Source organism: Marmota monax, unplaced genomic scaffold, assembly GCF_021218885.2.
Source record: "Marmota monax isolate L192 unplaced genomic scaffold, Marmota_monax_Labrador192_F-V1.1 WCK01_AAM20220418_F8-fsc00077, whole genome shotgun sequence".
Taxonomy (NCBI): Eukaryota; Metazoa; Chordata; class Mammalia; order Rodentia; family Sciuridae; genus Marmota; species Marmota monax.
This window is the reverse complement of record NW_026694610.1, coordinates 7,238,623-7,263,920: the sequence shown is the minus strand read 5'-3', so window position 1 is coordinate 7,263,920 and position 25,298 is coordinate 7,238,623.

Sequence of the window (25,298 nt, the reverse complement as noted above, 5' to 3'; positions counted from 1 at the left end):
ATTGGGTGGTAAGCCTAAGCACAGTGGGTAATGAGAAAGGAAAGACTTAGAAGTCCCTAAGAAATTTTTGGCATTTGCACTCATCACCAAAAGCTTGATCAAGACTGGAAAACATGAAATCATCATGAAATGCAACCAAGGTTCTCTGCACATTGACTGTCCCTTTGTTAGGCTTGTAAACGTAGGGAAAAGAGAATGCAATAGAGACAGTGCATGGTGGACACATAATCAGTGGAAAATTGCTTTCCCTTTGCTTCTGCAAGTACAATGTACATTTGATGCACATGATGCCAAAGTTAATTGTAGTGGGGGCAGAGTCATCTGTTTAGTGTGAAGTTGCCCATTTCAGTCAAAGGCAATATACACTGAAGCTCCTACAATGTTTAAAGGGAAAAATGCAGAGAACTGAAAGGCTCTCAGAGTGTTCAAAGATGTCTTGTACATCAAAACAAGTAACTGAATTTGAAAATGCATAAGATAGCTATAGGATGTGTATCTTTGTTGCACATGGATTTCTTTCTTAATACATTATAGACTTTGTGAACATTAAGCATTCTAACCATTGAAGGGTTGTGTTAGAAAGAGTGAAGAAGTAGGACAATGAAAACAGAGGGACAGGAGAGTGTTCAGAATGCCCCAAGGGGTTAATATCCATAGGTTCAATGAGTGAGAGAGAACACTTAGTCTTTGATACTACTGCAGAGTTGGGGGGAAACATCCCAGAGTGTTATGAAAAGTGCATCAGCAAAACAGACTCAAGGGAATGGATATCTTGTGCGGACAAAGGTCAAACTCTAAACTTGGTTGAGACCATAGAGCTCCCTGAACTCAGGAATCACATGAATTGGGTCTTGAATCCTTCTACAGGAATTAGGAGGAACTGAAACTTACATGTGCCTTCTCCATTTTTTAGGTAAATATAAGTAAATATGAAAAACATGTTCCTATACTACCTGCACATCTCAAATAAATTATTTTGAAGTCTTAATGTGTACTGAAAATTTCCTTAAAAACATATTTTTTGAGTTTTTTTTTTGGGGGGGGGATTTTCTGAGTTAAATTTGATATGCTATAAAATATGATAAAATCATTGAGAAACACAAAGTATTAGAAATTCACTAGTTTATTAATTTGGGAAGAATGTTATATGTACAGAAAATTAGATATTTATTTTACCCATAAGGAAAACAGAGGAGATAGCTATCTATTTAAAGCCAGCTTTTTTAAAAAGAAAAAATAAGGAAAAAAAAAAGCTCAAGGCCATAAATTGTAGCAGTTTTATATTGTACCTGACCTAGCTCAGGAGAAAAAAAAAAGAAAAAAAAAATCAAAAGAGGCAGATTCATGCTTTCCAGGCATGCCCCAGGAATGGAGGATTCTCTTTTTATGTTAATCCACTCTGTTTGAGTCAAAAGCTGACAGTGCACAGACAACAAAGGGCCTGCTAAATCTGCTGTCCAAAAATACTCACCACAATTTGTCAGGCTTCACATTACACATGGCTTTTTACACATCGCTGGCCTCTAAACATAAAAGATCCTGTTGGTTTCCCTAATTAAATACCATGAGATCAAAGGTTCACCAATGTCTCTCTGACTGTCTCAAGGTATTCCAGAACTGAAAGCAAATGAGAAGCATAGGAAAAACGTGTTGTAAGTTCCAGAGATTGAGTTTTCTTTCAGCTCCTTTACCTTTATCAAGAATTGTTAAAACAGGGCAGTCCCAGAGTCTTGCTTATACTTACTTTGCATGTGTTTACCCTTAATCAGATTGTTGTTCCAATATCAGAGTTGGAAGAAATATAAGTACAGAATATTCCAGATGTGTCATTTGTGCAGAGAAGATGACATTGCACCAAGATCCAAAAATGTTCTGATGAATATCCTTGTACACAGAAAAAGACCCAGGAACAATGCATTTTCATAAGTCAGTAATATATTACAGAGGAAGAGACATTAAGATAAAATATGGCCAGCCTTGGGTGACTAAACCTCTATTCTAGACTCATGAATCTATTCATAGATTATTCACAATGGACTTAGTGTTTACAGGAAATTCCAGTGTCAAAAGGATGATCTAATCCTGATTCCTTTCTCATGAGTCAATATTGATTATCCTCATTAAGGGAACAATAAGTAATAGATCTGGAAAAGGTCTTGTCTATTAGGAACGTTATGTTTTGGTTAAAATGGAACTTGAAAAAATAGTTGAAGCTTTAGGAAGATATCCCAGGGTACAATCACTACCTTTATTTCCCAACAAATGGACACATTAATTACATTAAAGTTTATAAAGCCAAAAAGTAAAGTAACTTTGAAATTTAAAAATACCTTTTGTCTAATATATATTATGAACTGACATTTTTGTTTGTTTGTTTTGTAGTGGTGTTGCAAATGGAACCCCTGATGCCTGCTTGCTGATCATCACTGAGCTAGCTATACCCTTAGTCCTTCTGATATAGTGTACGTAATCTAATAACCCTAAACATACTTAGAACACATTCATATGGGGCTTTTCATACAATTGTAAAATAGTATGTCCGAAATTTTAAGTGACAAATAATTATCAATGAAAATTTACCAGGGAAAATTGTAAATGCCTGTATACTTTACATAGCAGTAAAAATCACTTTCTTCAATATGTTCTTTATTAAAATGTAATAAAAATCTCTACTGAAAACCAGATGGTAGATGACATGATAAATTAAAGCCCCACATATGTGTGAATGGAAAAAAATAACTTGCTGCTGACATAAATGACATTTACAATATCACATATGTTTTATCTAATGAATATAAGATGATCTTGATATTGCAAAAGACCTTTATTCCAGACGTGAAACTGTTAGAGGAGAAAAAAAATGAAGCAGCAACTTGAATTTCTATAGAAATAGAAAATGCTATGACCTATATTTCAATTTGAAAAAGAATATTTGAATATTAATGAAAAATTGACACAACTAGAAAGAATACTGATTATACTTCATTTAGACTCTTACTCTTCTATTCCTAATTGTCAGACATGAAGTAAAAATTTAATTTTATGACTAATACATTTAATACCTTGACTCTGGCCAAATTTGCTTCCAATTATTACATTAATGTATACGTGATTATGCTACAATTTCACTTACCAACATATGCAAAGATATCAGTAAGTGTGTATGAGAACTAAAGATAGTCTAAAGTAAAACAGACTTAATTTGACCTATTTCTCCACCATATATCGACTATGTGACTTTGGGCATGTTGTGGAATTGCTTTAATCTTCTGATTCCTTTTTCTAACATTAGGAATCTTGTTAGCATGTAGCATGAAATAATTGAAAAGAGGGGATGTAAACAACACTTAAAATGGTACCTGTCACATATTAAGACCTAAAAAAAACATTGGTCATTATTAATATAGATCATAAGTTATAATAAATATAGACAAAAATGTAAATTAAGTACTTTGACACTAAATGAAGGTCATTTGTCATCTTGATTTTACATCTTATTTTTTATACTGTAGCATAACCTATCTTGGCAGGTCCTCCTCAACAGTTGTTATCTGGGCCTGGCTGTGAAAACATGATGGCTCTGCATACTGAACAGATCCCCACAAATGCTGTAAACACAATATTTAAAGATTCAAGAATTGTTTCTCGTTAGAAATGGCCAATAAACTGCTTATTGCTTTGCAAATATTGAACCTGGGAAAATAATGCTACATCTGCTAAAAGTTTAAGGGAAGTGTCTGGTGGCCCATTAAACATATAAATATTGAAGGAACAAACAAGAATTGTGAGATCTTAGGCCATTGAGTACCCTCATGACAAGCTAAAAAAAATCAGTGAGATTCTATAATGAAAGAAAAAAAAAGGTGAAAAATGACATTATTTAGACAAATTTTAGATCTACAATAGTAAAACTTAATAGAATGCCACAGAAATAAAAATATTTAAACTGAAAGTTAGTATTCAATTAGTTATGTCTCAGTGGTAACACCTTTTCTCACCTAGGCATGTGGGCAGTAACTAACTTTAGTGGTAGTCTGCCTCCTGTTAAGACAGAAGTTGAATGTCAGCCAATCCAATAAGTAAACAGTGACATAAATCAATTATAGAAGAGTCATTAATCTTCCTTAAGCAGTAATGAGAATTTGAACTCTACACTTTTGTAAACTGAGGTATACTTGCATTTTAATTGGTTCTTGATGAGTCAAGATGTGAGGAGTTTTATCTGGAAACTAATCTCACATACTATATTTGGTCAACAGTGCATTTGTTCCTTTAATACTATGTATGTGTCTCAAATTGTATATTAAAGACACAAGAAAAAAAATAATTAGAACATGATAGATTCCATGCTTTATACTTATGTACAAATGGATTCTACTGTCATATATAACTAAAAAGAACCAATAAAAAAGAAATTGATTGATAAATTTATATGAATGATTTATCAGTTAAGGTCCCAGCAGGACATAGATGGTCTTGAAAGTGTTTCATTGAAATGAATTTTAGAAAGGGCACATACACAAGGGTGACACTGGAGTTAAGGACACCAAGCAAAGCAAAGAGGAGGATGTAATGACAACAGGAAGCCAGCTGCACCCTGAAGAGGAAAGGAGAGAATGTGTTTAAATAAAGTCCAAGAAGAGCTGCTTCTGCAGAAGAGAGACAACCAGCAGGAGCTGTGGGGGTACAGGAAGTCAGCCACTCCCAGCACAGCAAGAGTGCAGCAAGCATAACCACCCAGACCAGTCTTTCTCATAGCTGCCACCTCCTTCAAGTGTCTCTCACTGGCTGAATCCAAATGAAAGGTAGAAGACACGGATGCCATCATAGTAATAATCTCCCAGGGCACTGAATAGAGCAGAGAGCTGAGAATGAATAAAAGGCCATTGGGTAGGAGAGGGGGGGAAAGAAAATAAAAAAACACAGTTGAATAAAATGTGATTGGATTACAAGCTTCACTTTTAAAGTGCCTGATAGTGATAATATAAAAGAGATGATAACTTTTCTTTATGGTAACTGTTCACTATAGGCATGAAATTGTTTCATCCACCACATTTCAGTTTTAAGTATTTTTTAATTCATACAAATGCATGCAATAAAGTGCAATTACAGCTCAATTAAAGTTCCAGTGCAATTAAAGTAGATTGAAAATAAATGGCACAAAACAAATCTTTGGTGGTGTTTTGTTTGCATTTACTGGAATTCTGGCTCTTTAAAGTACCAATCTGTTATTAGAGACATGGAAATATTTGAATTTGCTATGTAGCTTACCCAATAAATACAATTATAATGTATTTATCAGACTACTGCACTTAAATTGTATATAAAAACCTGGGATTTAAAATAACAAAGAGAAAGTTAAAAATACACATTTGTCCATTTCAGTCAAAGGCTATATACACTGAAGCTCCTACAATGTTTAAAGGGAAAAATGAAGAGAACTGAAAGGCTCTCAGAGTGTTCAAAGATGTCTTGTACATCAAAACAAGTAACTAAATTTGAAAATATAATATTGAATAAAACATCTGCTTCTATTTCCAGCCAAAACAATGAATGCTGTATATCCACTTATCGTCTAGGTTCAAATACATTAGAATTATAAGGGAAGTCAGAAACAGGGTGGCTTATTAAAGAATAAATAAATATTTTCTTGATTCCTTGTGTATTAAAGAATTGAAGGTATCAAATTTCATGATGTTAATAACACAAAGATCTTGTTATTGGTACACATTTCTAAAGTTTGTAATTTAAATGAGGAGATAAGGTAGCACTCACACACATACACACATACCCACAGTGATATGAGTTTGAAATAAGCCATAAATTAAATAATGAATAATCAGAAAACAAATTTTTAAAAGTGCATTTTTATTACCACTTACAGTGTAATAAGGAGCTACAGATAGGAGGAAGACATTCAATACATTTAAATAGGGCAAAAAAAAAAGAGTTGAGGAAACCATATATACAAGTACATATCATTTAAAGTCACTGAATAAATGTTATATTTCTAGAATAAGAATTTTTAAGGAACATAATTTGCAATATGCACTGGTAATTTTACAAAAGCAGAATAAGTCTAATTGTGTATGACTTGCCATACGTTATCCCAATGATACAAGCTAGGGTCTATCCACAGGCAATAAGGAACCACTGAAGCTACTGCTGCAGAGAAATGATCTACTGAAGCATGTTAAGACGCATTGACTCTGTTTTAGTCAGCTTTTTTGCTATGGTGACCAAAAGAACTTTCAAGAACAATTTTAGAGGAGGAAAAGTTCACTTGGTGCTCATAGTATCAGAGGTTTCAGTCCACAGATGGCCAACTCCATTGTTCTGGGCCTGAATGAGGCACAATATCAAGGCAGAAGGGCATGATGGTGGAACACCATTCAGAACATGATGTGAAGTTGAGAGAACCGTCCACACTAGGAGCAAAATATAAACCTCCAAAGCACACCAGCAATGGCCCACCTCCTCCAATCATGCCCTATCTGCCTACTATTACCACCCAGTTAATTTCTATCAGTTACTAATGCAATGATTAGGTTAAGGTTTTCATTACCCCAATGATTTCACCTACGAACATTCTAGCATTGTCTCACACATAAACTTTTGGGAGACACCTTTTATCTAAACCATAACAGACAAATTACAGAAAAGGAACTAAATAAGACATTTCCAGAGATATATGTGAGACTGAAGTTTTAAAAATTAATCATAATAATGATTAAAAATGGGAGTAATCAGAAATATTTAGAAAAAAAAATAATGCAGGCTTTCTCTTTGTTTAGAATAGAATAGCAGTGCATATAGCCATAGAGAATTAAAGAGTTGTTAAAGATGATTTCAAGATCTCAAGATATAGTGATTGGAATAACGACAGCAGTGGGAAAACCAAGATGGACAGTTGTTCAGCTTATGGCTTCAGGATCAATTTCAACAGGTGTTTCCTCAGAACAGATGTGGAGGGGAAACTTCTATTCTGATACTCATTCAAAATGTTCAGTCTCTGTGGTGACCCCAGGAAAATTTTTGTTATTGTTGTTGGTCTTTTAAATTTTATTAGAAGTTTTTGTTTTATTTTACTCTAATTGACAAAATAATATTTACATGTATTTGTATAGTACAATGTGCTATTTTGATACATGTATGCATTGTGGGATGATCAAATCATGCAGATAAGCATATCCATAACCTAAATCCAGTAATACTTTTTTGTAGTTAGAACATTTAAAATCTTCTCTTTGAGATCTTTTGAAATATGCACTACACTTCTGTTAAATATGTCACTATTTTGGGCAATATAACACCAGGACTTAATCACTTGATACTTACTGACAATTTCTACCCTATCTTTGCCCATCCCATTCCTAAAATAACAAAAATTCTGCATCCCGCTTTTAAGAGTGCAACTTTTTAGATTCCACACATAAGTGAGTTTATGCAGTATTTGTCTCCGTATGTCTGGCTTATTTCACCTAACATAATGTTCTCTGGGTCCACCCATGTTGCAAATGATGGGATTTCCTGTATGCTGAAAACCATTGACAAAAGAAACTAAAGGTGATTTGAATAAAAGCAAAAATATCTTGCTGTGTGTGGTGGTGCCTATCTGTAATCCCAGTGGCTTAGGAGGCTGAAGCAGGAGGATCATAAATTCAAAGCCAGCCTTAGCAATGGTGCTAAGCAACTCAGTGAGACACCATCTCTAAATAAAATACAAAGTAGGGCTGGTGATGTGGCCCAGTGGTTGAGTTCCTGAGTTCAATCTCCAGTAACCCCCACTCCCCCCAAAAAAATATACTGTGTCCATGGATTGGAGGAATAAACATTGTTAAAATATCCATATTGCACAAAGCAATCTACAGATTTAATGCAGTCTCTACTAAAATTCCAATATTAATATTCATAGAAATAGAAAAAAAATCCTGAAATGTCTGTGGACCCACAGAAAAACCACAAAGCAATCATTACCCCAAAGAACAAAACTGGAGGTATTACTCTACAATATTTCAAAATATGTTCCAAAGTTATAGTAACAAAAACAGCATGATACTGCCATAAAAAACAAACAAACAAACAGACACATGGACCAACTGAAGAATTTATAAATCCCAGAAATATATCCACACACCTATGGTCAGTTGAGTTTTGACAAAAATTGTTAAGAACCCACAACTTGAAAAGAATGGTATCTGCAATAAATACTGTTAGGAAAACTGAATATCCACATGAAGAAGAATAAAAATGGATCCTTATCTTCCTCCTTATACAGAAATAAACTCAAAATGAGTAAACAACTCAACATGAAAACCAGGGAAATTTGAATCTTCCTGCATTCAATAGTCCCAAACTGATGTGTTAGGATAATCTTGGAGAAGTGTCAGCCCCACATTAAGGATGCATTCCTTAGAATTATGTTTAAGCCTATATCATATTACAAACATATGGAATGTCTATGATTCCCAGGGTTCCCTGAGGGAGGACAGAAGAGATGGTGGTGTTATTGTTGCTGCTGGTGGAGGTGGTGGTGGTGGTGGTGGTGTGAGTAGTAGAAACGAATGGTAATCTCACCTTATCTCTCAGTTATTTGCAACCTAAATGTGAGTTGAAAATTCCAACTTTCCTTCTGTATTTTACCAGAAGTTTTTCCAAAGTTATAATTCTGGGTAGAAATATTTTGATCAAATCAAACTGATCTGTAGTCAAATACTGAGTTTAACATAAAAACTTTCAACTTTGACATTCATTATGTGAATCAGGAAAAATAAAACATATTCAAATTTTATTACTCTGTATGGCTTCAGAGAAGAAATATCTCTAAGAAATTGTGAAGCAACCTGTACGATATAGTCCAATGGAGTGAAAGACATTAATCCACTAAGAAAAGGCACGCTGGAGTAGTTTTAGATGCTGAATTAGGAACTATTTTTGTCTTTTAGCTGCTCTCTTGGCACTAAAATATTTTGTTATAAATTTAGGAAAGCATCACACATATCATGTATCTTTACCTTTCTTCACAGAACTCAAATAAATGAAAAATAAAAAGGCATGTGTAGTGCTTTGAAGAATGTGAAGCTGTAAACAATCTTGGTCCTCTCCGCAGAGAGAATATTGATAGCTCTTTCAGTCACTGAATAATTGCTATACTTTTAATAAAATTTAGTCACTTTGTCAGGAAATCAGAGCTCAATCTCAGTAGTTCAAAAGAGAATTCTCATTGTGGAAACCTGTTGCTAAAGTCTTGGATGAGCTGAAGGTCAAAATGGAAATTAAGGCAAACCAAAGATTATCAGAAAGTCACAACCTGATTAATATACACAATTCTGTAAGGATAGAGAATCAAGGAAAGTAATTGTTGTGACAAAAGCCTACATCCTGGGACCTTGGAGAAAGGTCACCTGGATAGAAGGAAAATGTAATAAAGAGAAAAAGTAGGTTTTGGTTGAAAGTAAAAGCCCCGAGGAGATGCAGTCACTTCTGGGGATACTGACAGAAGCAGAGAAGCTGGGGAGAAAAACCAACTTCTTTATTCTTCCCACCAGTGTCTTATCTTAGAGATATTTACAAGGATGCTTGTTGACAAGAAAGATCCAGAAAAGTAGAATGCAGGAATCAGCTCACTCTATAAAATAGGTTGGATAAGGAAAGGTGAGGAATGGACTTGAGGGTAGGTTATCAGCATAGCTGAGAAACAGGATCAAATAATTGACTTGAATGCAAACAGAAATTACCATCTAATCCAGTTAGGAAACAAAAGTTTTAAATCAATAAAATTTTATTAACTTGCTTATTTAAGTAGGTGAAGGGCCTTGAACATGACCAAGTCATGTCAATATAACTTTCATATATTATTGAAACTCTTCTTAATTTAGACAATAACTCTCTCTCATATAGAAGAATTTAATAATCTAAAATCCCTCCAATAATATAATCCATATTATTAGAAGTGGAATAATGATTTAACATTTAGCATGTAAATATAATTATGTCAAAGATTTGATTAAATCATTTAAATTCACTGGTCATTATGTTGACTGTAGGATTATGACCAAAGTACTTCTAATGTGTTTCACTATTCCAGGATTTAACCCTTGCCTGCCACCATGTCCAGTTTTCCTTTGATCTCCATCATATTCAAAAGTGCAGTCAACATCATATTATTTACAGTTTCCAAAAAGTGCCTTTGTATTTCTCAAGCTGTGAGCCTATTTTCACAGGCTCCACTTTGCACTTTGGAATTTCCTACTCCACCATGTTCAACCTGCCGGACACATATTAATATTTCATTACTTCATTAATGCATCAGCTTCTCTGTGAAGTCTATTTGAAACGATCCTGCTAAGTAAAATTAAACTTGCTGTATTGTGCTATTCCTGGTATCTACAACTGAAATAACAAATATATAGTAGTTTTGGGATGTCCCAACAGAGACTGAAATTGGGCACTTTATTTTTCCTTACTTTAGGAAGGTAGATGCATAATAATCTTTGAAGATAAACCAAGAAGTTGATAATACCACCCAGAGATAATAGAATTAACTTCCATCAAAATAGTAATGTAGGATCAAATCAAGGATCATCATTGGAAGATGAAAAATTATTCCAGATTCCAAGAAAAGGAAAATGCCAGGGAGATAATTAGGACATAACTATTGGGGCATACAGATAGATGGAGCTTTACTAAATTCAGGAACAACATTCTTGTGACAAAGAGGCATTCTAACTTACATTCTTAAATGGAAATTATTAGATGTGGACTGTGGTCATAGAAGAGCAACTATGATCATGGCAGAAGATTTCAATGGAATAAACTATCTTCTCACTTTAGAACCACTGCAGAATTGGCTAGAATGATGACCAATGAGTACTCAGTATAACAATAACTAAATATCTACAGCTCCTCTGTAGAGAACTTCTACAGCTGTGGCCATAAGAATCAATGGCAGAAGTAGGAAAATCAGATTCTCATTGACTCTGTGCTTGATTATAATTCCTGTTCTGCCTGTTTAGACACTGTAAGCCGATTTCAAGTGAAAATACAGGAAATGGAAGTGGGATTACCCCGCTATAGTATCACCTATTAAGTCATTATAGGCCTGAGCAAGGAAACAGAAAATGAAATGAATGCTAAAGTTTGTACTGCTAAAAATTATACTACTTAAACAGTATTTAATTATAATCTGTTGTTTATATGTCTACCTTCCTCTCAATTTTTGAGAGTAGGACATAGATTTAGTGAGATTTGGAGACATATTTAATGTCTTAAAATGATCTCAGTTTTTAGAATCTATTAGAATGAGTTTTTCATACAAGAAGAAATCATTAATAAAAAATGAATCATTTTGATTATCTTACTTTTTGAGAAGAATATAACTTAAAAGAGAATAACAATACTGAAATTCTCTCTCTCTCTCTCTCTCTCTCTCTCTCTCTCTATATATATATATATATATATATATATATATATATATAAAGAAAAATTCAAAACATAAGTCTCTGATCCAAGTCTTTATTCTTTTCTGAGGACATTCAGTGAATTATATAATGGTCAGCAGAAACTTAGTTTTAGCTATTTTTACCCATACATACAAATATGTACTTGATAACAGCTAATTAGCTTTTCTAGTAAAGATTCATGGTCTATTATCTGAGTTAATAATTTTTCCAATATCACTTAAAGTTTAGACTACTACCTTTGTTTATCCTTTCCAGTGCTGGAATCCAACCCATGGCCTTGCACATGCTAGACAAATGTTCTACCATGAGCTACACTCCAGCTCCAGATTACTAAATTTATGTGCAAGAAATATTTTAAACCTAAAATACCTCCAGATATTTATGAACTTGAAACACCATGCCAGTTTTACATGGCTAAAGTCAAGATAAAGTTTTATGATAAATACTTGGTGTTACAGAAAAAGAAAGGCTATGGATATTATTAATAAATTTCTTTAAAATAGCCTCTGTGGTTTTGATATTTATAAGCAAGATTTTCCTTAAGACTTTGAAGACAACAAACTGCTGGAAGAGAGGAATAGTAATGAATATCATGTGGAAGCAAGGAGATATGTGATGATTGAGTAGGGGGAAGCTTTAAGAAAATAATCTACTTAGAGTGAGGCCTGTTCTGAAGCCAGGGACTATAACTATTTTCAATAGAGCAAAGAGTTCATTAAGGAAGGATCAAAAGAGATGAGGATGGAAAAGTAATGTAACCCAAGAGTCACTTATGTGAGGAACTCAAGTCCTTGTGTCTGCTATGATAACTTGTCTTTAGGCTTTAAATAAAGCTACTCGTGCAAATGTCAAAAAAAAAAAAAAAAAAAAAAACTCATTTCTCTGGGGATTTTAAGAGAACTTATGTTTCTCCTCCTCACTCTGAGTCAGATTTTCTGCTTTCCACTGGCTCCTTAATTTCTGCAACTTCAGTTTTTTTCCAATTTGTCCCTTTATGGGGTACATGCCAGTCACCTAGGTAAAAATGAAACTGTAGGAGGATTTTACTGAAGTGTTGGATTAACAAGAAGAATAAACTGCAGTAAAGGATGAGAAAGAACTTAAAATTAGACGTTAGCCATCTTTGCTAGTTATAGACTAAGCAGCTGATGTAAAATGAACTAAGTATTTAATGGCTCAAGCAAAAGAGAACTTTATTTCAATTTAGCATATTATATAGAGATTAGTGGGATAGGGCTGTCGTGGTCATTCATCCTGCTCAGTGGCTGGCTTCTAGTTCCCGCCATGCCTCAGCAAAATGGGAAGAGGGAATGAGAAACACAAGAGAAAGGGATGTCTTTCTTACATGGATAAATCAAACTGAATAACTCTTTGAAATCGTGTCCTGGAGACATCTGGCTGGAAATGGAGCTGTAACCAGGGCACCATGTGCTTAACTGAAATGCAGGAACTTCTGCTGTCTACATAAGGAATGCATCAGTCTCTTCTATACCCTGGGACATGAAAAAATATCTTCTTGGTATTTTGCTCAGATTCTCCTACCCTCACTAACTCCAAGATCTTCTCATCCTTTCTACTTGCCTGAATAAGCTAAAATATCTTCTTACTGTATTATGCAACACAATTTACTTCATTTTATCTCACTTTTCCCTTCTGGGCTGTGTCTTAAAGATTTACTACCTCATACCACAAACCCCACCTTAGTATTTTCCTTAACAAAGAGTATAAGCCCAAGTGAGTTATGTTGTTTCTCCCTTAGGAAGGAGCAATTCAGATGGTGAGTTTTACGGGGTAATTTATTTTTCTTTACTATCACAGATAAGGACCCTAATGTGGAAGACTGAAAGATGAGAAATTTGCACATTAAGCAGTAGTTTATATGGAGTCACCAAAGGTTTTCATCAAAGGAAAGAACTTTCTTCTTTAGAAGGCAAATGAGCTGGTATTATATAGAAGGTGAATTTTAATAGGAAGGGTAAAACCTAGATCAATCCAGAAAAAAAGACACATGTGTTCATAGTTGTTACAATATCAAAAACATTATTTTTTAAATTGAGACATAAAAATTGTACATATTTACGGGGGTACCAGGATGTTTCATTACATGTATACATCATGTAATGTTAGGGTCCACATATCCATCATCTTAAACATTTACTATTTCTTGTGGTAAAGAAGTTCAAAATCTTTTCTTCGTTTTTTTTTTTTAAATACACAGTGTATTATCATGAATTTATATATATATATATATATATATATATATATATATATATATATATATATATATATATATTTAATTATCTCCCTCCCCAAACTCTTGTTAATCAGGTTAGCTTTTATCTCTTCTAGAGTTACTGTCCTTTGTAGCCCTACAGAAAAAAAAAATCTTATATAAGAACCCCATAAAATCATGTTATGAATTGAATGAAAATAGGAATTTCTGTTACTAAATATTGGTCCAGGACTTAACGAATTGCTGAAGATTGAAAGAAAAAGCCTCTGACTCCACAAAGGAAATGACTTAGTAGGAAGAAAGAGAAGAAAAGATAATTATGACACAAGGCAATAGATTCCTTTTCAAGGGTGAGGAGTAGATGCCATGGTCTCACCTCATAATGACATCTTAGAAAGAACAGGGGGGTCTTCTCAGAGGATTTGACATCAAAGAGTTAATGTTTAGCAAGAGAAAACAGGAGCATAAGAAAGTAATCCCACAGGAAGAACTCAGGCACTCAGGATGACCAGAAGCTTGTGTGTTTGGAATATGATATCAAGAGGACAGTTAGAAGAAATGAGATTGATGGCTTTTACATTTCCCTAAAATTTCTGAATATTCACAAGAAAACAGAAAATAATCACTAAAGAATATTAAAAGGTCATTTCAGTGGGCATGGATTACAGATAACCTGAAGGCATAGTGACAAATTTAGACACTGCTGTGTGTTAGACTTGTGGTCATGTCACCAACATCCAAATGAGATTAGCTCTGTCTCCTTACTAGATGACATATGCCTACTTCTATACAACTTTTTGAAAGTAAATCAATAATAGAAGAAACCCCTCAGAGACATGAAACATCCCAATAAAACTTTTCAGATCTATGCAGATCATGTAAATCTTCTACTTAAAACCTCCCTGTGGCACTCCATCACACACTGAAGAGAAACCATCTTGTCATCTCCAATGAAGCCCCGTGATTTGACCAGTGGAGATTTTGCTGATCTTGTTTTTGCCACTTTCCACTCCTTCCTTCTATCACAACACCGTCTCATCCATGGTAGGGCAGACTTTATCTGGTTTATTCACAGCACAACCCTTATCCCCTAGAACAGACCTAGCACCTCATAAGCAATCATTAAATTTTGGAAAATTAGTTCTGAAGGCATAAGGGCAGTTGTAAAATAGACAAGTGATTATAAACAATTTTGTTCTGTTCTCACGTTTACTGGGGGAAGGTAATTATTGAACAGACAGAAGTAGATTTTCTTCTTCACCCTGAGTCATTACCATCTCTGAAGACTTTCGAGGGTGACATTGGTGTGATCCCATCTTTACGTTGTTTGAAAGTATCAAGATGAGACACCAAGAAAAACTGGGGACACAACTGATAAATCTGGAATGACCTAAGCATTCATTGCTTAAGATGAGGCAACATGCCAGTTAATGATAAAATGATAACATTTGCAAGGATTCTTATTAACTACATTGGTGCGGGGGTGGGGTGGGGCAGGGGATCAGAGAATTTTTGTCTTTAAATTAATTTAAAACATATTTTTTCTTTAACCTCTGTTAAGTATGTAGTGTGTGCTAGATAAGCCACATTCTCAGGGAGGTACAATGGAGTTGGTCAGAATCAGCTTAGTCACAACTAGTTGTCCAAGTATGTAATTCATGTTTCAGGTCAAAGATGAGGCACACCTACTGACAGTAGGTGTAACAGAGTAAACAAATCACTGTGACACAGAATTCCAAATAACTGGACTTTTTGAATAGGTCTGGTTAAATGGAAGCAGGAAGGGACCACAGAGACAGAAGCAATAGTAAAGGTACGGATGCATATGAAACAATTTCCTCCCAAAGAGGCTTGGCCAGTCTGACTTAAGATGTAAGTCTGTTGGGTTGGTGAAAAAGTATGTTTTTAATGTATGGGGTCAGATTGAGACAAGTTTTAAAATTTAGGATAAATGTATACATATTTCTGATTGATTTATTTGTGCAGATTGAGATCTGTAAAGGATTTCTGTCATTTTCCCATACGTTTTAACATTTGAACCAAACCATAGATCAATTTATCCTTGATCTGCCCTGAGAATCTCTAACAATGTACAAATAATACATAAAAGTCATAACTCTAGCTAGAATAAGAAGTTTTGCATAGGTACAAAAAATAGAAACGTAAAGGTTGCTAATTATAAAATGCATCTTTTAACATAAAAAGTTGCACCCAAAGTTTTTAGCTTGTAAGTGAAATTGAATTTCTTTAAAAATGTATTATTTTTTTTTCAGAAAGCGTGGGTTCTGTTTTTGCTGCTATAAAGTATGTTATTTTTTATTAACTAGAAGAATTAAAAGTTTAGCCCAGAGTGGAGTTTTAAACATCTCCCAATTTTAAAATTACTGATTATGGGGATAGTTTTATCATTCTATCTATACTCTAATACAGCTAAGTAATATCACCACTTCTACTTGAGGAGAGGCATGTTAGGTGGATGTTAATGTCTCAAATCTATGATGAAGTGAAAAAAAAAATTATAAAATCTGCATAGTGTTAAAATTACTCTTGAAAAAATGATCACAAAAATAATCAGAAATTAAACTGCAAAGTACAATAAACATGATACATGTAACAATTTTGTATATTAATTTTTACATGCACTGAAATTTGAGAGACACAGAAATAAAGAAACCACTAGAAATATTATGAATACGTGCTTAGACATTAAATATATTTGTTTGAAGATAATTATCATACTCTCTGGAGGAAAAGAGAAAGAGGGAAGAATTCCAGAATTTTCTTTCATGTGCACTAAGTTTATTACAGTGTCCTTTTAGCATTAATTTTCTATGTCATGGCTGGGGTAGTTGCTTAATGGTGGAGCACTTGCTTAGCATATGTGAGACACTAGGTTCGATTCTCAATACTGCATATAAATAAATAAAATAAAGGTTAATTGACAACTAAAAAACTATTTTAAAAAAATAGTTTCTCTGGGCTGGGGATGTGGCTCAAACGGTAGCGCACTGGCCTGGCATGTGTGCGGCCCAGGCGGGTTTGATCCTGAGCAACACATACAAACAAAGATGTTGTGTCTGCCAAGAACTAAAAAATAAATATTAAAAAATTCTCTCTCTCTCTCTCTCTCTCTCTCTCTGTCTTTAAAAAAATAGTTTCTATGACATTGCAATATAGTAGTAAACCTATTTTCTCTCGTTCTTTCTTTCTTTCAGAACTGGATAGAAGAAGGTTAGCTATTCAACCATGGTACCATGGTATTCTTGTTCATATCAAACTTGTAGAGAGATTTAGATTGTTGGTTGCACATATTTAAAAATGTACATTTGTATTATAGTTGACTATTTTATGTTTTGCTTTCTCTGTGAACTTCTGTATCTAAAAATTATTTTGGTCTTTAAGTCTTTATTTTTAGCAATCACCACCAAAGAAATCTCTGTCACATTTATAACAATTTACATGCCCTCTGAGTAACACACTTAATCATGCCAGGTAGACTTAACTTCACTCAATTTTCTTTTGTAATCATTAGTGAAATTCTTTTTATGTGAACATTTAAAATATTTAGCTTTGCTTTTGGTTTCATGTACTCTTATTTTTCACATTTTTATTATGCTTGTAAGATTTTATGGGAACACTCACCAATAAAAACAGCTCTGCAGCAGCCATGCCATGTAGCACCTCTCCCTGACTTTCCTATTTGAATATTTCAGTTAAGTGAGACTATTCCTGAAGTAATAATGCATTTATCATGAGTAGAACTCTTCACTTGGCATGGACATTTTTATTGTATTAAAATAACCTCTTAAGGTTAGTAACTGGTCAGAGTTAATAGCAGCAGTGGAAAATGCCTTAAACAAAGATAGAAAAAAAAGATTATTTCTTCCACAATGGCATATCAAAATAAACCAATCTGAAATAAACTCTTAAATATTTGGCATGGTAAATGAATACTATGAAACATTGTTATTGCAGGCATTGCTGTAGGGTAGTACAAAAAAAGCAATCTGATTGTATCTTGTTTTATTCACTGAGAGACTATCTACACATAAAACTAAACCACAAATTTAATTTTATTAAGTGATATAAACATAATATTATGCAGAAGTTAATTTGGACAATACCAAGGTCAGCACACTTAGGGCAATAGGAATTTATAAACAGTACTGGTAGGATTGAAATTTTTTGTTTGATATTTTATTTTTTGACAACTGGCATTATAATTTGATGCTAAAAATGCATACCCTTAAAACCAAAGATAATAATAAATTAGTAATTTCATTTAAATGTGAATATTAATGAAGTTTAAAGCTCGGGATATGAGAGAGAATAAGGTATAGAAGAGAGACAATTGAGTACATTACCAGGCAACGAATGCTGTATGGACTCCATCACTGGATAATTAAAAGGGTTACATCCATTCCACAGACATGAATAATGGTTAAAATTATTTAATATTCATAGTTCATGTATAGACACCATGATTCAAGATGCATAATTTGCTCTCAGAAACAGGAGACAGTATGTTCTCACATGTGGCTTTCATATGATTCTTATTACTTGAACTATAATTCTGTTTCCCAGGAAACTGGATTCTAGAATTATTGAATACTCTAATGTTATCAAGATAAGTTTATAAATTGCTGTTTCACATAGTCATATACAATTTCATGTATATGTGAAACAAAAGACTAAAATGTACCAAAACATTCCTAGAAGCATTTTTCTAGCAGAAAAAAATTAGAAACACCTCAAATACATGTTAATTGCAAAATGGATAAATCAATATATTAAAACAGTGCAATACTCTGAAACAAAAATGATCAAAGAAGTTTCACATAAAACAATTATGCAGTTTCCAAATTCTTGTTACATGAAAATGTATTAAGAAAATAACACCTATAATCAAGTACCCAGTGAGATGTAGCCATTCTTTAAATTTAAAACTTTGAATTTCTGTTTGTTCACAAATGTATTATCAAACTTTCTTAGTCGAAATTCATTGATAGTGTATGAATTCAATTGTATTTTGCATTCCAAATAATTAAAAGTGATATTTTCCTCAGATGTGCACAGATGTTACTCTACTAGTCTTCATAATTCTCTAGCATATAAATCGCAAAATTTTCTAATGTGTTCCTCTTTCGCTTCGCTCCGGGCGGAGAAGCTGAATGTGTAATCAGCAGTGGATTGTAAGTACCCGAGGCAAAGAAAGCTCAGTGCGCCCCGCCTTTTTTTTTTCTTTTTTTTTTGAATATTTTTTATACAGGGAGAGTTTGTGGATTGGGATTGCTGGCAGGGCTGTGGTTTCTGTGCCGAAAATCCACTCCGCGGGAGCCGCCATTTGCTTTCTGCTTGCTGTCTTGATGGCTCTGTATACACTGTCCGGCAGCCGCACCTAGAGGTTGGAGCTGGGCTGCGTGCCGAGCCCTGTCCTCCGAAAGCTGGACTGCAGCCTCGAGCGTCTCTGTGGCCTGTTCGCCGCTGCACCTTCGGGCAGAGCCTGCTCTGGGGTCGTTCTGCACCCCCCTGCCACGGGACCCGTGCTCCGGAGGAGGGGGACGGAGAGCCGCGGCGGCAGCCGCTTGGGCCCCTGGGGCCTGGCACCGGGCTGAAGAGCTGCGGAGGCCAGGGCGGCTCTGCTACGGTCGCAGACAAGCGCGGACGCTCGTCAGCGCGGCCCAGAGTTTCATTTCTAGAAATCTGGACTGGAAACAGAAGCAGCAGTTTGTATAATCCCAAGAACTTGCTTATACCAGGAAGCTGTAAGGGCAACATGAATATCACTGAGGAGATGTAACATGGTGGCAGGCGCAGAGAGATCAAGTCTCTGACATCTTCAACTGCGCGGGCATAGGGAGCCGTAAACTGTCTAAATGCTGTTTGCTCAGGATCACTAGGCAATGCTGAGCTGACGTGGATCTGGGGTGTACAGGCTGGGCCCCTCAGAACACACACACAGAGCCCGATTCGGAGGCAATTAAGCTCCGGTTCGCCTGCTTCGTGTGACTCAGCACTAACGATCCCGCTGAAATAATTGGCCGGCCCTTAGGAACTTACAGAGGTAAAAGCCAACCGAGCCTTCATAGGCAGTGGCCACAGGACTGAAACGGGGATTGGGAGAGACAGTCAGGACCCACCCGTTGCATTGGTCATCCGGCAAAGGGAACAAACGGTCACCATTTGCATGGGATATCACCATGGCAGAGAAATGGCGTCACGGGCGGAGGAGATAACTGCATTGAAACCAGCGCGACAGGTGTGTAATCCCCTAGCCATCTCTCTCCACACAGCGGGGAAACCTTAAGGGCCACTCCCAGCTCTCCTGTGAACGCAATAACCAGACCGAGGGAATCAGGAGTGGCGCGGGACTCGCGGCGCGGAACTCCCGGCTACCGCTCCCACCAGTGCTGACAACTGAGGTCTCTTGCACCAGCTACTGGGGGCGTGGCTACAGGAGGGCAAGCAAATTCGCTGGGGGATCTCAGCCCCAAGCTCTACAAACTTAGGGTCTGAGGGAGGCAAACAGGGAGAGTGAGCCCAGGTGTTCATGAAAACAGGGCTCCCAGGAGCAGCAGACCTGGCGTGTAGCCAGTATTGTGGTGAGCGCCACAGGTGAGCACGGCCTGGCTTGAGGAAACACAAGACAAGGCCCTAGACACTCAGGATTGGAGACCCTCCCAGTCTAGGAGAAAGAGCTGCTGCACAGTGAATGGTTCCCACCTATTGAGAGGAGAAGCTTGGCCCAGTGGGCACAGCTCCACCTACTAGAAGAGAAGTTAATAGAACTCTAGGACTGCATTTATTATTATTATTAGTATCATTTTTTTTCTTTGCTTTTTCTTTTTTTTTTCTTTTTTTTTCTTCTTTTTCAATTTTTATTTGTTGTTGTTCTTTAATTTTTTTTCAATGTTTCTATTTTTTTTAATTTTTTTTATTTTATTATTATTATTTTTTTTAATTTTAATTTTCATTTTTTATTATCACTATTATTTTTGTTAAAATTTTTTTTTCGTCTTTTCTTTCTTTCTTTATTATCTAATCTTTGTTATTCTTGTTTCTTTTGTCTTTTCAATCTTCTTATTCCCCCTTCCTTGAATTCTACCTGCCTACTCTCATTCTCTTTAGTGACTTCTTCCATTCCCTTCTAATATCTTTCCTCTCAAGCATCAAATAAATCTATAAGAGTAAACAGTAACTCAGCAGTCAAACAGAACAAGAAGTAACATGAGCAGCATAAAAAAGCAAGGAAGAAAAGGAGTACAAACAATGAAGGACAGCCTAAATTTTCAGGAGGACCTAGAGTCAGCAGAAAAATGGTCATATAAAGAACTCAAGGAATACCTTAGACAGATGGAATGGAACCTTAAAGAAGATACGAGACAGCAAATCCAAACAGTGAAAGAACACTTTGAAAATGAATTACATAGACAGATAAAAGAAGAAGTTAAGTATCTTTATCAGGAGATTGAGATTATAAAAAAAAACCAAACAATAATTCTAGAAATGAAGGAAACGATAAACCAAATTAAAAACTCAATTGAGAGTATCACTAACAGAGTGGAGCAAGTAGAAGCCAGAACATCAGATAATGAAGACAAAATATATCATCTTGAAAAGAGCCTAGCCAACTCAGAAAGGCTGGTTAAAAACCACGAGAAAAACATCCAAGGGATATGGGATAACATAAAGAAACCAAACCTACGAGTCATCGGGATAGAAGAAGGTACAGAGATTCAAACCAAGGGAATGAGTAACCTGCTGAAAGAAATAATTACAGAAAACTTTCCAGAAATAAAAAAGGAAACGGATATACAAATTGTAGATGCATACAGGACACCGAGCACACAAAATCACAGTAGACCAACGCCAAGACACATTGTTATGAAGATATCCAATATACAGAACAAAGAGAAAATACTAAAAGCTACAAGAGAAAGGAGGCAGATTACATTCAGGGGTAAACCAATAAGGTTAACAACGGATTTTTCATCACAGACGCTGAAAGCGAGAAGATCCTGGAACAACGTATTTCAAACACTGAAAGACAATGGATGCCAACCAAGAATTCTGTATCCAGCAAAATTAAGCTTCAGGTACGATAACGAAATAAAAATCTTTCATGATAAACAAAAGCTAAAAGAATTTGCAGCCAGAAAACCAGCATTGCAAAGCATCTTGAGCAAAACACTACACGAGGAAGAAATGAAAAACAATAACCAAAACCATCAGTGGGAAGTGCCTCTATAAAGACAGAGGGCGGGGGGAAAGCTAACCATGGAGAAACAAACTAAATTAAAAAAAAAAAAAGAAGATAAATAATCAAACATGGCTGGAAGTACAAACCATATATCAATAGTAACTCTAAACATTAATGGCTTAAACTCTCCAATAAAGCGACATAGGCTGGTAACATGGATTAAAAAAACAAATCCAACAATATGCTGCCTCCAGGAGACACATCTGATTGGAAAAGACATACACAGGCTGAAGGTGAAAGGTTGGGAAAAAATATACCATGCACACGGACCTCGTAAGCAAGCAGGGGTGGCCATCCTCATATCGAATAAAATTGACTTCAAGACTAAATTAATCAAAAGGGATAAGGAAGGACATTATATACTGTTAAAAGGAACCATTCACCAACAAGACATAACAATTATCAATATTTATGCACCAAATAATGGTGCTGCGACGTTCATAAAACAAATTCTCCTCAAGTTCAAGAATCAAATAGACCACAACACAATAATTACGGGTGACTTCAACACACCTCTCTCACAATTGGACAGATCCTCCAAACAAAAGCTGAATAAAGAAACTATAGAACTCAATATCACAATCAACAACCTAGACTTAACTGACATATATAGAATATATCAACCATCATCAAGTGGATATACTTTTTTCTCAGCAGCACATGGATCCTTCTCAAAAATAGACCATATATTATGCCATAGGGCAACCCTCAGTAAATATACAGGGGTGGAGATAATACCATGCATTTTATCTGATCATAATGGAATGAAACTGGAAATCAATGATAAAAGACGGAAGGAAAAATCCTACATCACATGGAAAATGAACAATATGTTACTGAATGATCAATGGGTTACAGAAGACATAAAGGAAGAAATCAAAAAATTCTTAGAGATAAATGAAAATACAGACACAACATATCGGAATCTATGGGACACAATGAAAGCAGTTTTAAGAGGGAAATTCATCGCTTGGAGGTCATTCTTCAAAAAAAGGAAAAACCAACAAATAAATGAGCTCACACTTCATCTCAAAGCCCTAGAAAAGGAAGAGCAAAACAACAGCAAATGTAGCAGAAGGCAAGAAATAATTAAAATCAGAGCGGAAATCAATGAAATTGAAACAAAAGAAACTATTGAAAAAATTAACAAAACTAAAAGTTGGTTCTTTGAAAAAATAAATAAGATCGACAGACCCTTAGCCATGTTAACGAAGAGAAGAAGAGAGAGAACTCAAATCACTAACATAAGGGATGAAAAAGGCAATATCACAACAGACACTACAGAAATACAGAAGACAATTAGAAATTATTTTGAAAACCTATATTCCAATAAAATAGAAGATAGTGAAGACATTGATAAATTCCTTAAGTCATATGATTTGCCCAGACTGAGTCAGGAGGATACTCACAACTTAAACAGACCAATAACAATAGATGAAATAGAAGAAGCAATCAAAAGACTTCCAACCAAGAAAAGCCCAGGACCGGATGGGTATACAGCGGAGTTTTACAAAACCTTTAAGGAAGAATTAATACCAATACTTTTCAAGTTATTTCAGGAAATAGAAAAAGAAGGAGCTCTGCCAAATTCATTCTATGAGGCCAACATCACCCTGATTCCGAAACCAGACAAAGACACCTCAAAGAAAGAAAACTACAGACCAATATCTCTGATGAACATAGATGCAAAAATCCTCAATAAAATTCTGGCGAATCGGATACAAAGGCACATCAAAAAAATTGTGCACCATGATCAAGTAGGATTCATCCCTGGGATGCAAGGATGGTTCAATATACGGAAATCAATAAATGTTATTCACCACATCAATAGACTTAAAAATAAGAACCATATGATCATCTCAATAGACGCAGAAAAAGCATTCGACAAAGTACAGCATCCCTTTATGTTCAAAACATTAGAAATACTAGGGATAACAGGAACTTACCTCGACATTGTAAAAGCTATCTATGCTAAGCCTCAGGCTAGCATCATTCTCAATGGAGAAAAATTGAAGGCATTCCCCCTAAAATCTGGAACAAGACAGGGATGCCCTCTATCACCACTTCTATTCAATATAGTTCTCGAAACACTGGCCAGAGCAATTAGACAGACGAAAGAAATTAAAGGCATAAAAATAGGAAAGGAAGAACTTAAATTATCACTATTTGCAGATGACATGATTCTATACCTAGAAGACCCAAAAGGGTCTACAAAAAAACTACTAGAACTAATAAATGAATTCAGCAAAGTGGCAGGATATAAAATCAACACGCATAAATCAAAGGCATTTCTGTATATCAGCGACAAAACTTCTGAAACGGAAATGAGGAAAAACACTCCATTCACAATATCCTCAAAAAAAATAAAATACTTGGGAATCAACCTAACAAAAGAGGTGAAAGATTTATATAATGAAAACTACAAAACCCTAAAAAGAGAAGTAGAAGAAGATCTTAGAAGATGGAAAAATATACCCTGTTCATGGATAGGCAGAACTAACATCATCAAAATGGCGATATTACCAAAAGTTCTCTATAGGTTTAATGCAATGCCAATCAAAATCCCAACGGCATTTCTTGTAGAAATGGATAAAGCAATCATGAAATTCATATGGAAAAATAAAAGACCCAGAATAGCAAAAGCAATTCTAAGCAGGAAGTGCGAATCAGGCGGTATAGCGATACCAGACTTAAAACTATATTACAGAGCAATAGTAACAAAAACAGCATGGTACTGGTACCAAAACAGGAGGGTGGACCAATGGTACAGAATAGAGGACACAGAGACTAATCCACAAAGCTACAACTATCTTATATTTGATAAAGGAGCTAAAAGCATGCAATGGAGGGAGGATAGCATCTTCAACAAATGGTCCTGGGAAAACTGGAAATCCATATGCAACAAAATGAAACTGAATCCCCTCCTCTCGCCATGCACAAAAGTTAACTCAAAGTGGATCAAGGAGCTAGATATCAAATCAGAGACTCTGCGTCTGATAGAAGAAAAAGTTGGCTCCGATCTACATATTGTAGGGTCGGGCTCCAAATTCCTTAATAGGACACCCATAGCACAAAAGTTGATAACAAAAATCAACAAATGGGACTTACTTAAACTGAAAAGTTTTCTCTCAGCAAGAGAAACAATAAAAGAGGTAAATAGGGAGCCTATATCATGGGAACAAATTTTTACTCCTCACACTTCAGAGAGAGCCCTAATATCCAGAGTATACAAAGAACTCAAAAAATTAAACAATAAGAAAACAAATAACCCAATCAACAAATGGGCCAAAGACCTGAACAGACACTTCTCAGAGGAGGACATACAATCAATCAACAAGTACAT